The sequence below is a fragment of the Bos indicus genome, chromosome 27 (genome assembly GCF_029378745.1).
Source record: "Bos indicus isolate NIAB-ARS_2022 breed Sahiwal x Tharparkar chromosome 27, NIAB-ARS_B.indTharparkar_mat_pri_1.0, whole genome shotgun sequence".
Classification (NCBI taxonomy): domain Eukaryota; kingdom Metazoa; phylum Chordata; class Mammalia; order Artiodactyla; family Bovidae; genus Bos; species Bos indicus.
Genome location: NC_091786.1, coordinates 8360143 through 8378131, shown reverse-complemented (window position 1 = coordinate 8378131; position 17989 = coordinate 8360143). Strand labels below are relative to the sequence as shown.

Sequence of the window (17989 nt, the reverse complement as noted above, 5' to 3'; positions counted from 1 at the left end):
TCCCTTTCACTTTTCACTTTCATGCACTGGAGAAGGAAATGGCAACCCACTCCAGTGTTCTTGCCTGGAGAATCCCAGGGATGGGGGAGCCTGGTGGGCTGCAGTCTATGGGGTCGCACAGAGTCGGACACGACTGAAGCGACTTAGCAGCAGCAGCTACTGTCATTAAGATATAAAGGATTTGTAGTACCATGGACAACTAAGTATGACATAACGTTAAGAGAAACAAATTTGGAAGCCTATATTTAAAGCATAAGCATATCTATTTTATTAAAGGCTTATTCCAGAAGCATAATCCAAAAATGCTAATGGAACAGCATGAATATTTTTTCTTTCTCCCACTTTTCTATGACTACCAAAATATATTAACATGTTAACATATGACAGTTTTAATATTGAAAAAAATAAGCACCTAAAATATCTGATTTCAACCATCTGCTCACCACCTTTACAACTCTATCATTCTATGATTCCAAGAATTGCTCAGTTATCATGGTTTACACAAACCTCATTGTTTTTGTAAGTGGGGAAAATTTAGTACCAAAATTAAAGGACAAAGCTGACAGAGTTATTAGTCTCAAGGAACTTGCATGTCCTTTGTTTTTGTTTTTTTTAACGGTTGTTTCTGATGCTTTCCATTCTTGTGAAATCAAACAGAAATGAAGTTGCTACAGAGACAAGGAAGGGGTCATGTGCTTTCTTGGAGGGATCCTTTTACTTGATTCAAATGATCACAAATGGTGCCCACCGTCTTCATATTCTCTGGCCTGACCAGAATCCCTCTGCGTTTCCCTGGTCAGTTTTTCCTCCCCTTCTTTCTAGCAGCCACCTCTTGACTACACTTACTTATCCTTTCTTACAGTGTGTATCCAAGCCCTGCCATGCTGCTCCCTCGCTCCCCTGCACTCGTGATACAAACCTCCTCTGTGACATCCATGCTGAACTTCATTCAGTCTTCCCCAGCCCTGTGTCCTCTTGCTTTTGGAGTATGTTTTTTCTCTGCCTGCTTCCCTGGCAAAATTTATACTTATTCTATTTCCAATAGTAGCAGTTCCCAAACTTTTTGGCACTGGGGACCAGTTTTGGGGGAGACAAGTTTTCCATGGATGGGTGGGGGGATGGTTTGGAGATGATTCAAGCACATTACACTTATTGTGCTCTTTATTTCTATTATTGTTGCATCAGCATCACCTCAAATCATCAGGCATTAGATCCTGAAGGTTGGAGACCCCTGAAGTATAGGATGTCTTTCTCTAAATAGCCTTTCTTAACCCCTGCAATGGCAAGTGTTGCCTTATAATTGTTCCTTTCAGACCCTTGGGCTCCCCGTCCATAGCCCTGACCACATGTTATTATTTAAAACCAGCAGGTCATCCATGATGGAATGCAACCCTGGTGATCACAAACATAATCTGTATTTCTGTCTTGCATGTAGTCATTGTATTTGGTGCAGAGCTTGGCACGTATTAATTACAGTACTTCATAAAATTAGAAAGAAAGGGTGGTTATCATACACTAGTTTAACAGCATAACCATAATTAAAAAACTGGCAAGCAAGTCTTCTGGTCCCCAACTTATTCCATTCAGTGTCACTCTGCCTTCCTTGATTTCTCAAGTGGGCTGTTTTCAACTTTTCAAAGTAAGTCATATAACATTATGCCTCTTTTGCTTTAAACTACAGACTTCTGAGATATGCTTCATTGGTTTCTACAAGTGGAAAAGAGAGAGTTGGGCAGGGGGGCGGGGAAGGACAAAGGAGAAAAGGAAGAGAACAATAAAACAATATGTTTAGAAAGATCATGTCTTTGGAAAATCAGTATTTCCTTGTTGATCATATCTCTTTGGTAGCAGAAGGCTATGGTACAAAGCCCCTTTTATTAAAAGCAAAAACTATAATATACAAACATACTTATTACTGACTTCAAATCACTGGATCGGAAGTTTCAGAGAGGAATTTATGAAAATATTTTGTTTTAAAACCATGTTTGTTATGATGTTAGTAAACTGTGGTCATTTATGAACTTTTGTAAAAAAGAGTAATATTCAGAAACTAAAACAAACAAACGAAACAGGAAAACTAAAAACCGGAGTTCTTTCATGCTCGTCCTTTTGGTGCCCTTCATATACACAGATGACAAGAGCTTCTAGACTGAGGAGTCAACTGTCTCAAAATTTAACAAGGGATTCATGAAAAAGAGCAGAAAACAGGTGATATGAAAAATCTCTATAATGATCCAGCATTGAATCATAACAGATGGTAACTCCCCATGAAATGGTAGACTAAAAATAGGAAAAACAAAATAAACTTGAACAAGTTTAAGGAAAGCTGAGAATCTTTAAACTCCATTAAAAAAATAACAATAATCAGACTTCAATCCAATGTGAGTTTATTTATAAGAGATTTGGTTATCTCAATAAATAACTTATTTTAAAGTTTCATATCATTTGACTGGATCTCTGCTATAGTATTTGTATTTTAGGGAAAGAAAAAATGCACAAGCTGCAAGATATGATGAAACTATTTCACTTAACATTTACTTTCTAAACAACTTGATGAAAATAATGATAAATTTTACTTCAGGGATTTCTGGTGAGTAGTTATGAGGCTGAGCTCAGCAAATCAAATGGTCTGTAATTGGGACATGACCCTATATGCTCTTGCTTCACTGGAGGGAAGAAAACAAGTTGAGATCAGTATTTACACATAGAGAAAATTTCCTAAATACTTGGAGTTTTTTTTTTTTTTTTTTTTTACAATGGTTAATTCGACCACACAATGCTTTTTTAAGTTCTGCAGTTGTAGAAGAAAAATGTATGAATCCACAGATACTTGAAGAAACATATCAAATTAAAAACAACCTGTATCTTCAATGGCTGATTTTATTGCCCAGATTACATAGTATAATCACTGTCAGTAAATGAATACTAGTCATCATGGAGATCAGCAGGGTACTCAGTCAGACCTTGAGGGAGTTCTTTGAAGATGGTCTCTAGAGAGAAATGGATCACCCTAAAGAACTGGCTAGAAAACCATGTAGGTTGAAAAATACCCATTTTAGAGTCAAGTACAAATCATTCTTTAACTTAAATAAAGGATTGTTTTCAATTTTATTGTTTTTATAGGGATGCAGAAATATCTAAACCACTTTTGGAGCAAGCTATATCAGTGGTCAAACTCATCTAGTTATAACAGATCCCTTAATGATCCAGTTAACAAATATTGATAAGGCATTTTGATGTGTTAGATGGTATGCTAGAAATAGAAATGTAAGACATGGGTTCTGTTCTCAAAGAATGTACACTTTAGTTAGGTGAAAAAGAAGAAACAGGTGAAAAGCTAAATAAAGATATGTATTTAGAAATAATATATGCAATTATGACACTTTTGAATTTTTGGCACTACAATGGTTTAATGATAGAATCAAAGACACTTTCTCCTTCCTTCTCAGTGTTTCATCTTCCACAGTGTCAGTTTCTTCCTACAGTGGTTTCCCCTCATGGTGGCAAGAAGGCTGAAGAAGTACCAAATGTCTCATTTGCTTAGGGCATCATCCAAAAGGAGAAAGAGCAATGGTGTCTGCAGGTTTGACCAGGAGAATGAGGAACATTCTAGTCCAGAAGACCCTCATATACCATTGGTCTGAATCAATTCAAGTTTATTTCTGAAGTAATCATCTTGCCTAGAGTAATTGCACTGATTGGCTTAGACGTAGATTTTCTGAATTTATCTCTGTGGCAAGGAGGTTGTAATCAGCCTAGAGACAGGAGGTGGCTGAATCCTGTGCCTCATTCTATCCCTAAGACCATGGAGATTTGGATGGAAAAGATGTTCCAGCAATAACTAACACAATGCCTACTTCTTTTTTTCTCCAACTCTCTCTCTCACTCACTCCTCCCCTGCCCACACACAGAAGCACACAATCTTATACACACTTTTCAAAAACCCTTACAACCTACAGGGAAATATTTAACTCTTCCCATAGGATAATACATTTTTGTTTGCTGCATACAGATCCATTTGCAAGATCTCTTGGTGACATGCCATCCTCTTCCTTGTGCTGTCTGAAACTTTCTAAGGTCCAGTAATCTATGGGTAAGAGAGATTTTTTCCATCCCTGTTTTTTCAAATATAATCATGGTGAAAGAATAGGAAATGCCAAAGAAAATTCTCCTTTGAAAAAGGAGAAAATGGGAAATAACAATATTCAATACTCCATGGCACAAAACACACACTGCTGTCCAGAAAAAGCAAGGATTCCCCTTTCCTTGCAATGGAGTAAGTTTTTGATCAGACAGTGGCTACTCAAGAAGCCGCTTTCTGGGACACTCTTCCTTGTCCATGGTCCTATGTGGCCACACCAGGGAACAAGGTCCTTTCCAGGCAATGTACCACCTTAGCAGTCCAGTGGAACCATGTCAGGTTTTGGGGAGACTGCTTAGGGGGATGAAGGAAGCAGTGACTGGGGAAGGAGAATAAGATGGTGGAGGAGTAGGTGGATGTGGAGTGCATCTCTCTCCATGGATACATCAGAAATACACCTTCAGACACAGAAGTGCATGCAGAACAACAACTGTGAGCAGACAGGAGTACCTGACCAGTGGAAAAGAATATATAGAACCACGTAAAACTTGGTAGGATGAAGGAACTAGGGGGAAAAACAGGAGTGTTACTAGGACTGGACCTGCCCTCAGTGGGTAGGGGAAATGAAGCAGGGGTCCAATCCCCACGTCGGGGCAACAGTCTGAGTCAGAGGAGAAACATTTAAGGATGAGAGTGAAACAGCTGATCTGTGGCGGCCTAAATGGAATGAGAATCAGAGAGTCCTTGCTGCAGCCATACATACGCTGGACAGAGACACAGGTCCCCTAGAAGGTGCAGGAGCTGAGAGCTGGAGTTTAAGGACTGTGGAGCAACACCAGGGTGAGGGCTGCTGTTGACCAGGTCCTCACTGGGACAGAAGCAAGTCCTCCAGGGCAGCCTCAAGAGCAAAACCCAAAGGACAACCCACATGCAGAGGTAGAAATAAAACCACAGTTGAAACCCAGGGGCAGTGTGGCTAAGTAAGAAGACCTGAAAGCTTTCCACCAGCTGTACAAGCTTCAGATTAACGCCACACGATAAACTAGGCAGACTCTATGTCTATGGAATGTATAAAAAGACAGTGAGATCTCCCACAAAAGAAAATGCACTAGTTCTGATAGCTGTGGACATTGGAGGCAAGAACACACAGGAATAGGACCAGATTAGAATCTGAGCTATCCCCACAGCAGATCCAGAGACCAGCACAGTGTTGGCGGGCATCCTAGGGAGGTCTCTGAGAGCAGTGACTCAAGAAAAACATTTATTATTCTTATGTTTTGACTTGTTCTGTAGATTCTACTGGATTTTCTTTCTTTTTTCTTTTTCCCATTTCCTTTTTTTACCCCCTGTGTTGTAGTTATTGATTTTATTGGCACTATGAAATCTAATTAAACTCTTGAGTTTTTTTTTCCAGTCACACTTTTTATTGTTGTTATAAAACTCTGCCTTTTCATTGGGCTTTTGCAGTTCTGTGTAGTCTTCCTTTTTTTCTTTCTTTCTTTCTTCTTCCTTTTTTTCCTCTTTTTTAATTTTTTAAACCTATTATTATTATTTCTACATTTATTCCTTTGCTTGCTTTTCCTACTGTTCTTTCCCCCTTGCAGTTAATCTTTAATGTATATAAATCTTCTTTATCTACCTCTACATAACTCTGCATATCTATCCTTTCTTTCCTTTCCTCTCAACATATTTTTTATTTTAGTTTTCATTGCTTTATTCCCCACTTGGCACCTTGTTTTAGTTTTGTTTTCCAATTTGTGCTTTACTTAGTTTTGTTCTTAACTGGTACATATAATTTTTGGTTTCCTTGGTTCACTAGGTCAATCTATTGTACTTTATTTTTGTTTGACTGTTTTGATTTTGCTTATGGGTATATATGTATATTCCACTATTTTAATTATAATTTTTCTGGTTTTGTAACTGCCATTTGCTGGGGGTTCATCTTTGGTTTCTCATTTCTGGTATTTGTTTTAATCTCATTTAATGTCATAAAAAACCACTTGTGGAATCTTTGTTCCTGACCAGAGATCAAGCTCTGAGCCTTTGGAGTGGGAGCACTAACTCCAAGAACCTAGACTACCAAAGAATTAAGTCTAGGGAGTATCAAATAGTGAGAACTCACACAAAGGAAACCACTTGAATACAAGACACAGCATTACCCAACCACCAGTAGCACCCTGTGCAGGAAGCCTCATATAAACAACAAACAAAACAAAAATTCAAACCCAATCATCAGCAGACAGGATTACCACCTCACTCAACCTTGCCCATCAGAGAAGCAAACAAACAAACAAAAAACTCAGCACAAATTTCACCCTATATAAAGCTTACACAAACCACTGGACCAACCTTAGGAGGGCAGAAAACAAAAGGAAGAAAAAATTCAACCTTGAACTCTAGGAGAAGAAGACCTCAAACACAATAAGTTTTAAAAAAATGATGAAAAGGCAGAGAAATACTACACAAGTGAAGTAACAAACTAGAAACACAGAAGTCCAAATAAATGAAGAAGAAATAGGCAAACTATCTGAAAAAGAATTCAGAGTAATGATAGTAAAGATGATCAAAAATCTTGAAAACAGAATGGAGAAAATGCAAGAATCAATTAACAAAGACCTAGACAAATTAAAGGATAAACATACAGAGGCAAACAACACAATTCCTGAAATTCAAAACACTCTAGAAGGAATCAATAGCAGAATATCTGAAGCAGAAAAATGAATCAGTGAGCTGGAAGATAAAATGGTGGAAATAACTTTTGAAGAGCAGAATAAAGTAAAATGAGTGAAAAGAACTGAGGATAGTCTCAGAGACCTCTGGGACAATATCAAACACATGAAATTTGAATTATAGGGGCCCCAGAGAAAAAGAAAGGGTATGAGAAAAATTTTTAAGAGATTACAGTTGAAAATTTCCCAAATATGGAAAAGGAACTAGTCAATCAAGTCCAAGAGGCACAAAGAGTCCCAAACAGGATAAACCCACGGAGAAACACACCAGGACACATACTAATCAAGCTAACAAAGACTAAACACAAAGAAAGAAAAATAAAAACAGCAAGGGAAAAGCAACAAGTAACATACAAGGGAAACCCCATACATTTAACAGCTGATCTTTCAGCAGAAACTCTCCAGGCCAGAGGGAACTGCATGATATATTTAAACTACTGAAAGGGAAAACTCTACAAGAAAGATTACTGTACCCAGCAAGGATCTCATTCAAAATTGATGGAGAAATAAAAAGCTTTTCAGACAAGCAAAAGTTAAGAGAATTCAGGGCCACCAAACCAGCTTTACAACAAATGTTAAAAGGGACTTATATAGTCAAGAAATACAAGAGAAGAAAAAGATCTACAAAACCACCCCCAAACAATAAGAAAATGGCAATAGGAACATATATATATCAATAATTACTTTAAATGTAAATGGATTAAATGCTCCAACCAAAAGACAGACTGGCTGAATGGATACAAAAACAAGACCCATATATATGCTGTCTACAAGAAACTTGCTTTATGACTAAAGACACAAATAGACTGAAAGTGAGAGGATGAAAAAATATTTTCCATGCAAATGGGAAGCAAAATAAAGCTAGAGTAGCAATCTTCATATCAGACAAAATCGACTTTAAAATAAAGAATATTACAAGAGATAGGGAAGGACACTGCATAATGATCATGGGATCAATCCAAGAGGAAAACATAACAATTGTAAATATCTATGAACCCAACATAGGAGCACCTCAATACATAAGACAAACACTAACAGACATAAAAGGAGAAATTGACAGTAACACAATAATAGTAGGAGACTTTAATATCCCATTCACGCCAATGGAGATATCATCAAAAGAGAAAATTAATAAGGAAACACAAGTCTTGAATGATACATTAGATGAGATGGATCTCACTGATATCTTCAGGACATTGCATCCAAATGCAGAAGAATATACCTTCTTCTCAAGTGCACATGGAACATTTTCCAGGATAGATCACATCTTGGGTCACAAATGAAACCTCAGTAAATTTAAGAAAATTGAAATTGTATCAAGCATCTTCTTTGACCACAGTGCTATGAGACTAGATATCAATTACAAGAAAAAAACTGTAAAAAAAACTTAAACACATGGAGATTAAACAATACTTTCTAAATAACCAACAGGTTACTGAAGAAATCAAAAGGGAAATCAAAATTTTCTAGAAACAAATGACAATGAAAATATGACAACTCAAAACCTATGGATTACAGCAAAAGCAGTTCTAAGATGGAAGTTTATAGCAATACAATCCTACCTCAAGAAACAAGAAAAACATCATATAGACAACCTAACTTTACACCTAAAACAACTAGAAAAAGAAGAACAAAAAACCCCAAAATTAGTAGAAGGAAAGAAATCATAAAAATCAGAGCATAAATAACTGAAAAGGCAATGAAAGAAACAATAGTAGTAAAGATTAATAAAACTAAAAGCTGGTTCTTTGAGAGGATAAACAAAATAAACCTTAGTCAGACTCATCAAGAAAAAACGAGAAAAGAATCAAAAGACAAAATTATAAATGAAAAAGGAGAGGTTACAACAGACAATGCAGAAATACAAAGGATCATAAGAGACTATTATGAACAACTATATGGCAATAAAATGGATAACCTGGAAGAAATGGACAGATCCTTAGAAAAGTTCAATCTGTCAAGACTGAACCAGGAAAAAATTGAAATTATGAACAACCCAATGACAAGCACTGAAATTGAAGCTGTGATCAAAAATTTCCCAAAAAACAAAAACCCAGGACCAGATGGCTTCACAGGAGAATTCTACCAAACATTTAGTGAACAGCTAACCCTATCCTTCTAAAACTCTTTCAAAAAATTGCAGAGGAAGGAACACTTCCAAACTCATTCCATGAGGCCACCATCACCCTGATACCAAAACCAGACAAAGACAACACACACAAAAGAAAACTACAGGCCATTATCAATGATAAACACAGATGCAAAAATTCTGAACAAAATTTAAGAAACAGAATTCAGCAACACATCAAAAAGTTCACATACCATGATCAAGTTGGGTTTATTCCAGGGATGCAAGGATTCTTCAATATATGCAAATCAATGTGATACACCATATTAACAAATTGAAAGATAAAAGCCATATGATAATAGACATAGAAAAAGCCTTTGACAAAATTAAACACCCATTCATGATTAAAACTCTTCAAAAAATGGGCAACCAACTAGGTTGTTATGACCAACCTAGACAGCATATTGAAAAGCAGAGACATTACTTTGCCAACAAAGGTTCATCTAGTCAAGGCTATGGTTTTTCCAGGGGTCATATATGGATGTGACAATTGGACTATAAAGAAAGCAGAGTGCCAAAGAATTGATGCTTTTGAACTGTGGTGTTGGAGAAGACGCTTGAGAGTCCCTTGGACAGTAAGGAGATCCAACCAGTGCATCCTAAAGGAAGTCAGTCCTGAATATTCATTGGAGGGACTGATGCTCAAGCTGAAACTCCAATACTTTGGCCACCTGATGCGAAGAGCTGACTCATTGGAAAAGACCCTTATGCTTGGAGAGATTGAGGGCAGGAGGAGAAGGGGACGACAGAGGATGAGATGGTTGGATGGCATAACCGACTCGATGGACATGGGTTTGGGTGGACTCTGGGAGTTGGTGATGGACAGGGAGGCCTGGTGTGCTGTAGTTCATGGGGTTGATAAGAGTTGGACATGACTGAGTGACTGAACTGACTGACTGACTTCAGAATGATATATTTTAGATTAATCCACTTTCCTTCTTCAATCTTTTTACTGAGAGTCAAAAGAAACAGCTAGCACTCTAAAATTCTGATTTTTACTATAAATTATTTTAATGTTACAGCTAAAGCATGTGCTATTAGCCTTGGCATCTCATGGACCACAGTTTACCAATTCTGTTTATCTACCACACAACAGGGTCTAGAACCCCACACCTTTCCAGCCACTTCTTCTAGCAGACGACATCTTCACACGGGTTTGTTACATAGCTCACTCCAATCTAAACCCATATTTCTAACTAAGCCAACTTACAGAGATTTTATCATGGAAGATAATACAAAAAACAGAGTGTTTCAAAATCCTACCCCTGAAAGGAACATATAGAGCTTGCATCCAAGACAACAGATCTGTGAGAAAATGAAGAGGAGTCATCAACTAAATCCTGACTGTTCACCTTCAGGTTTGAAAAAGTCCTGTTAAGTTAGAGAAAGTGAAGCAGGCATGTGAGAGTCAAAAAGCAAGTAGCTATGGTATCCTGCACACTAATTTTTTAAGTATAACATCATACACTTAATATACATAGAATATGTACATATACTTAATCTACATCATATACAAAGAAATTTCATAGGAAAACAACAAAATAATAGTAACATGAGGGAAAAGGTATTATAGACAGATAGGAAGCCAGTAGAAGAACAAATTTGCAGGGGAGTGGGAATTTGTACAAATGCTTGTCCTTCATCTGAAAAAAGGATTGATAATGATCAACTAGGTTTTAGAACTAACACCCAAAAAGACGATCCTTTTAATGATAGAGGACTGGAATGCAAAAGTAGGAAGTCAAGAAATATCTGGAATAACAGGCAAATTTGGCCTTGGAGTACAAAATGAAGTAGGGCAAAGGCTCATAGAGTTTTGCCAAGAGGACGTACTGGTCATAGCAAACACCCTCTTCCAACAACACAAGAGAAGACTCTACACATGGACATCTCCAGATGGTCAACCCCGAAATAAGATTGATTATATTCTTTGCAGCCAAAGATGGAGAAGCTCTATACAGTCAGCAAAAACAAGACCAGGAGCTGACTGTGGCTCAGATCATGAGCTCCTTATTGCCAAATTCAGACTTAAATTGAAGAAAGTAGGGAAAATCACTAGACCATTCAGGTATGACCTAAATCAAATCCATTACGATTATACAGTGGAAATGACAAATAGATCCAAGGGACTAGATCTGATAGACAGAGTGCCTGAAGAACTATGGACAGAAGTTTATGACATTGTACAGGAGACAGGGATCAAGACCATCCCCAAGAAAAACAAATGCAAAAAAGGCAAAAGGGTTGTCTGAGGAGGCCTTACAAATAGCTTGAAAAGAAGAGAAACAAAAAGGTAAGATATATCCATTTAAATGCAGAGTTCCAAAGAATAGCAAGAAGAGATAAAAAAGCCTTCCTCAATGACCAGTGCAAAGAAATGGAGAAAAACAATAAAATAGGAAAGATTAGAGATCTCTTCAAGAAAATTAGAGAGACCAAGGGAACATATCACTCAAAGATGGGCTCAATAAAGGACAGAAATGGTATGGACCTAACAGAAGCAGAGATATTAGAAGAGGTGGCAAGAATACACAGAAGTGTACAAAAAAGACCTTCACAACCCAGATGGTCACAATGGTGTGATCACTCACCTAGATCCAGACATCCTGGAATGCGAAGTCAAGTGGGCCTTAGAAAGCATCACTACGAACAAAACTAGTGGAGGTGATGAAATTCCAGTGGAGCTATTTCAAATTCTAAAAGATGATGCTGTGAAAGTGCTGCACTCAATACACCAACAAATTTGGAAAACTCAGGAGTGGCCATAGGACTGAAAAGGTCAGTTTTCATTCCAATCCAGAAGAAAAGCAATGACAAAGAATGTTCAAACTACCACACAATTGCACTCATCTCACATGCTAGTAAAGTAATGCTCAAAATTCTCCAAGCCAGGCTTCAACAGTACATGAACATGAACTTCCAGATGTTCAAGCTGGTTTTAGAAAAGGCAGAGGAGCCAGAGATCAATTGCCAACATCTGCTGGATCATCAAAAAACCAAGAGAGTTCCAGAAAATCATCTACTTCTGCTTTAATGACTATACCAAAGCCTTTGACTGTGTGGATCACAATTAACTGTGGAAAATTCTGAAAGTGTGGTGAATACCAGACCACCCGACTTGCCTCTTGGGAAATCTGTATGCAGATTAGGAAGCCACAGTTAGAACTAGACATGGAACAACAGACTGTATCCAAATAGGAAAAGGAGTACATTAAGGCTGTATATTGTCACCCTGCTTATTTAACTTATATGCAGAGTACATCATGAGAAATGCTGGACTGGAAGAAACACAAGCTGGAATCAAGACTGCCAGGAGAAATATCAATAACCTCAGATATGCAGGGAGAAGACACTGCCAATCCACTCCAGTACTCTTGCCTGGGAAATCCCATTGACAGAGTAGCCTGGTGGGCTATAGTCCATAGGGTCAAAAAGAGTTATACATAACTGAAGCAGTTTAGAACACAAGCACACAATGATCAAAATGTTGCAGTGGGATGAGAGAAGAATACTAAGCATGCCTGTTTCTCAGCTCATGTCTGGGTCCTAAGACATGTGGCATATGAGGAAATGTGTAGCAGATACAAATGAAGTGAAAATATAATTAAAAATAAAGGAAAACATGAAAAATAAAAATAAATGAAACAGAACATTTACATGAAAGATGTATTTTTTAAAAAGTCCTAATAGCCACTGCAACATCTCACCATCTGTTTGTCCCAACATTAACGATGTAACAAATTCAACACAAGCAGTGAATATGGTGTCATAAAGTAAATAAATTAAAAAAAAAAACCCAATGCAACTGTTGGTCTAAATTTCGAAAAGTATGTGCAAGTTGCTCTCATTCAGCGATAAAATCTTTTGCTGAGTTCTTGGTATATTGGACACAGAGAACCAGTCTTTGTGATCTCTATGGAGTTCACAGATATTTACTGCAGGAACTCTCTGGCACATACAGTCAGGTCTCACTCATTTCCACATCATTAGACCTGGAAATATTAAAATGACATAAACCCTATCTATCAAGGAAGCAAATAATTAAGTCAAAACTTCAGATAAAAGGACTGCAAGTTATTAGAGGCTGGCATAATTTAGGAGATAAAGAAAAGTTATGAGCCCCTAATTATGGAGAACAATGGAAGACAGATGAATATTTTCCAAGAAAGGCATAACTCCTCCCACACCTTAATTCACTCACCTCAATGATGATTAAACATCCTTTGTAAAAATTTTCATAACAAATCCAGATAATTTTTAATTACATAATATCTGGCATACAGAATGCATCCAATGCACATTATCTCATAATGCGCATTATCCAGTGCACATTAACATTATGGGTTATGGTGTTGGTACCAATAACAGAATGTTTATTTTATTTGAATAGATTAGACCAATTAGAAAAACGGTCATCAAAAGAAATCTGATTTGACTAGATGAGGAGAGCCACATAAAGATCCAAGGGAAGGGATAATGAGAAAATGAGGATAATACGGTGAGAAGATAAGTTGTGAGTTAGGCTGGGTAAAAACAAGGTTTGGGTTTTCATCGTTTCATGAGCTAGAGAGTGATTCATGGGGAATCCAGCATTCTTTAAAGACCACAGATAGAGTGAACAGTTCCTTCTTAATGACTGTATAACTTTTTGGCTACCCCAATATAATGCATATGTATATGCGTGTATACACACACACACACACACACACACACATATATATATATATATATGAAAACTAGCCATATCCTTGAAGATGTGTACATTTAGGTTGTTTAAGTAATAATAAAAATTTTTCTTAATATTATTCAATTGGCTGATTGACTTAATAATAAGGAATTTATTTTAAACATCGTGCTAAATGCTGTGTATTTAAAGACCAGTAAAAAAATAAAAACTGGTTTCAAGGAGTTTGCTATATTGTTTGTTGTAAAGTCTTTTTCATATTTAGAATGATTCTGTTAGGATGGATTTCCAGATGTAAAAAATATAAGTATGAATACAGTAAAGTCTCTTGATTTCTTAAAAGGATATACCAGTTCACAATTCTTTAAAAATATATGAAATTTATTTTTTCCCATCATTCAATCCAGATCCTTATATTTAAGAAGTCAATTAACATTTAGTGAACATTTAATCTATGCTACATGTCAGGTCCTGCACAATGAAATAAGAATATAGAAATTAAGAAATAACTGCCTTGCCTAATCGAGTGGGGAGAACTTGTATGGAAACTATTACTTAGTGCCATAGCTGAGCTATTTAGAACCATGGGAACCAGAGGAAGAGATGATTAATTCTATCTGACAAGTTATGGTTCATAAAGCTTATGATATTTTGAGTTTGGTCTTTGGGGACTGAGAGGGGGTTTTTCTGAGTTGGCATGGGGATAGGAATTTCATTAAAGAGTAGATAAAGTGCATGAGGTCCAAATTGTGAAAGTTTATGGCATCTTTAAGGCAACTGTGAATTGTCTGTTTTAGGCCAGAGTCCAGGAGGAAGAAAGAGCAAGATGATAACAAAACTAAAAGGTGTCCTGGGGCCAGATCCTGGCTAAACTTATAAATATGCTAAGGTAACTGAACTGAAAAAAGGAGTTTAGGAAAGAGGGTTGATGTAATCAGATGTGTACTTAGTAAGTTAATACTACCTTCATTGTTGAGGATCGTCAGGAGAGAGTAGAAGGAGTCACGGATTAGTATAAGGCACCAAGCGTGAGCGATGAGGATAAGAGCCATGTAGAAATTTTAGGAAAATCAGGACTACTGAGATTGAGATAATTTCTGAGGTAAATTTCAAGACTCAGGTAACAAGTGACTGCAAGTGCATTGAGAAAGAGGAGCCTGGGATTCTGTCTCTCTCATTTGAAACCCCAAAGGGATACAGGTATGCAACAGTCTTATTAGGAACAGTGAAGTGAAGTGAAGTGAGTGAAGTCGCTCAGTCGTGTCCGACTCTTTGCGACCCCATGGACAGTAGCCTACCAGGCTCCACCGACCATGGGATTTTCCAGGCAAGAATACTGGAGTGGGCTGCCATTTCCTTCTCCAGGGGATCTTCCCAACTCAGGGATTGAACCTGGGTCTCCTGCATTGCAGACAGACACTTTACTGTCTGAGCCACCAGGGAAGCCCTCTTTGTGACCCCATGGACTGTAGCCCACCAGGCTTCTCCACCCATGGAATTTTCCAGGCATGAGTACTGGAGTGGGTTGCCATTTCCTTCTCCAGGGGATCTTCCCTACCCAGGGATTGAACCCGGGTCTCCCACATCGCAGGCAGATGCTTTACCATCTAAGCCACCAGGGAATCTAAGGGAATCTTAGGAACAGTACAAGAGTACAACAACAAAAATCGTTTTTCATGAGGGGGAATAGGAAGTAAGTTCACATGTGGGTCTCTGGATGATAATATCTAGCAGAGATTACATAAGGGAAGTTCAGATAAAAATTATGGTCCTGGAAGATATGAGAGAACGAGGGAGTCTGACATACAAATTTTCATGCCATTAATGTAGGGGTGATATTTGACGTTATTGGGGAAAACAGGAACGTTCAGTGAAAGCATGGAATGTGAAACAAGAAATAAGCCTGAAGCCAAAATTTTGAGACCTCCACATCTTCAAGGGGCTGAGTGAAGGAAGAAGGGGCAATAAGCTTGTGGGGAAAATTAGCACAACAGTCTCAGAGTCTCTCAGAGGATGGAGACTTTCAACAATACTCTAAGGCAGTTTTCAGTAGTAGCTATAAAAACAAGCATAGAATTATTTTTTGAGTGCAACAAAAATCTGAATGCTGAATTTAACCGGGAAAGTTCCCATGGTGGACATGATTTGAAAGGTCTCCTTGTTAAAGATGGGAGGTACACTAAGTCAATTGATTGAAAGGACAATTCTTTCAGGAACACCAGCTCATTTCAAATCGCCAAGGCACTGTGCCCTCAAATACGTCTGCACAGTCTCTGATACAACCTGAACACACTCCCACCCAGTAAGAAAGGCTACCTGTCAGTAAGGACTTGGGGGAAGTTTGGTGTTCCAAGGTGTTTACCTGTGTTGTGTGATGAATGCTCTCACTGTCTGAATCTATCTCCCTTTCAGACGAGTGTGAGGGCTTCCAGCACTCTTGAGATTGGTGGCTGCTGACACTCCCTGGACAGTCTTCTCAATCTTCCCAAGTTTTCCTTGTGAGAATTTCTTGGTATGGACTTATTGGGATACCATCCTTCCTTCCACTTACTGACTGGAGGAGTGGTGCCAGAGAGCAACACAGATTGTAACTGGTTTAAGTAAACCTCCATTTCTCTGGACTATACCCTCAGTACTCTTCAGCTCATCAGGAGCTGACCTCCTCTCTTCTTAAAAAGATGGGGAGCAAGTAGACACAGAAGAGATCAACCTGGAGAGTAGAAAATATCATGGAATCTGAGACTACCATTGCCAAAAATGTCTTTAATTTCAGATGTGAGAAAGGGTAAAAACTGGCATCAAAGAAATTGATGAGCAGACTCAGTATGGCATATGGCCAGACGCCTCACCACGCCTTCATCAAGAGAGGCAGTCTGGTTGCTCTCCCTGGCATCCAGGCTGGCTGCAAGCATTTGTCTGGTCAAACGAATGTGGTAGATGTGAAGCCAGGTCAGAAGATGACTTGCGGCTTCTACTCAGACCTCTTGGGGCACTCATTTCTGAACCCCATCTGCCTTGAGGATAGGGAAACCTCAGGGGAAGGCGATGATGCCTTTGCCAGCAAAAGCCCAGCCAGCAGTTACACCAACTGCCAGCCATGTTCAGGGCTACCCCGGAAGTGGATCCTTCAGTTCCTGCTGAGCAGCCTTGTCGGGTGATGGTGCGTGGAACAAAGACACACAATCACCCAGGAGCCCTGTCCCAAATGTGCATCATGAGCAAAACAAGCTAAATTCTTGATTTAATTTACCAAATATATGAATGGTTTGTTACATGGCAGTATATAACTTGGTCCAAATATTTCCAATTGCCTAACAATCTTTCCAAAAAATTAGAAGCTAACAGCTAAAGTTGTAACTTTTCCAAAGACTAACAAATCTAAAGCCATAAAGACTCAGCAATGAAGATGTAAGATATGAAGTATATTCTATTAATACCATTCCTTCTTAACAACTTTCCAGTTATTCTTTATGAATTTATATCCTGAAGGAGGAAAAAAAAATGCAGAGGAGTGCTAGAGATCAGCTAGTGTTCCTCTTAAAGAAAGGTCAGTTAGAAAAGTGATGCCTGGGAAGAAAAATTGTTAAATGTTCAGAATAAACGTGGACATATCTAAAACAAATCTCTGTAGGTCAAGTGAAATTTCATTACTTAATAATTTTCCAAACCTCTCTTCAAGTCATACTTACAGGAAAATATTTTATCTTAAATACCAGCTCAAACATCACAGGCATTCCTAATGAAGTTAGATAAAAGAAGTATTTTTTCCTATATAATGACAATGAAAATATTTCCACATATAAATGAGATGAAGGCATATCAGGAATGTAGCTAATAGATATTTTTAAAACATGATTTAATTGTTCTGGCAAAACTACTCATTATGCTTTTGGTTCTTGACATCATTACAGTTCTCTGTTTACTGTGTTATACTTGAAATTAAATGATAACAAAAATCATTTTAGGATGAGAAATGCTCAATAGAAAAATAAATGAACATTATTTGGAGCACATGAAAGATAGCAGAAAATGATCTAGAGAAAATTTAAGGGATTATCATAAAAACAACTCTAAATTTAAGGCATGCCATTATAAGAATAAAGTCATAAGGATCTAAAGAGCTCAAAAGTGCCTTAACTGTGTCTTTTACTAATTAATGAAGCATTATCTGTAAGACAGCTCAACTAACTCACGGAGCATAAAGCTTGTTAAAGATATAGGACACACAGCAGAGCAGGATACATTTGCAATATGTTCTCATACAAAGGCAGGCATCCTGTGAGCATCTGGTAAATATGAACTAGATTGAAATTTATGCTTCTAATATGGACGTGGACAGTTTCTCATCAGTGGAATGCTTTGAGAAA

At 37.8% G+C, this 17989-nt stretch overlaps 1 non-coding gene across 1 annotated transcript; it reads right to left on the bottom strand.

Annotated features, from left to right (window-relative positions):
* Positions 1-15172: 15172 nt before the first annotated feature.
* TRNAR-GCG (transfer RNA arginine (anticodon GCG)) lies at positions 15173-15244 on the bottom strand. The gene has a single exon. It is a non-coding gene; the product is annotated as a tRNA-Arg (tRNA).
* Positions 15245-17989: the final 2745 nt, after the last annotated feature.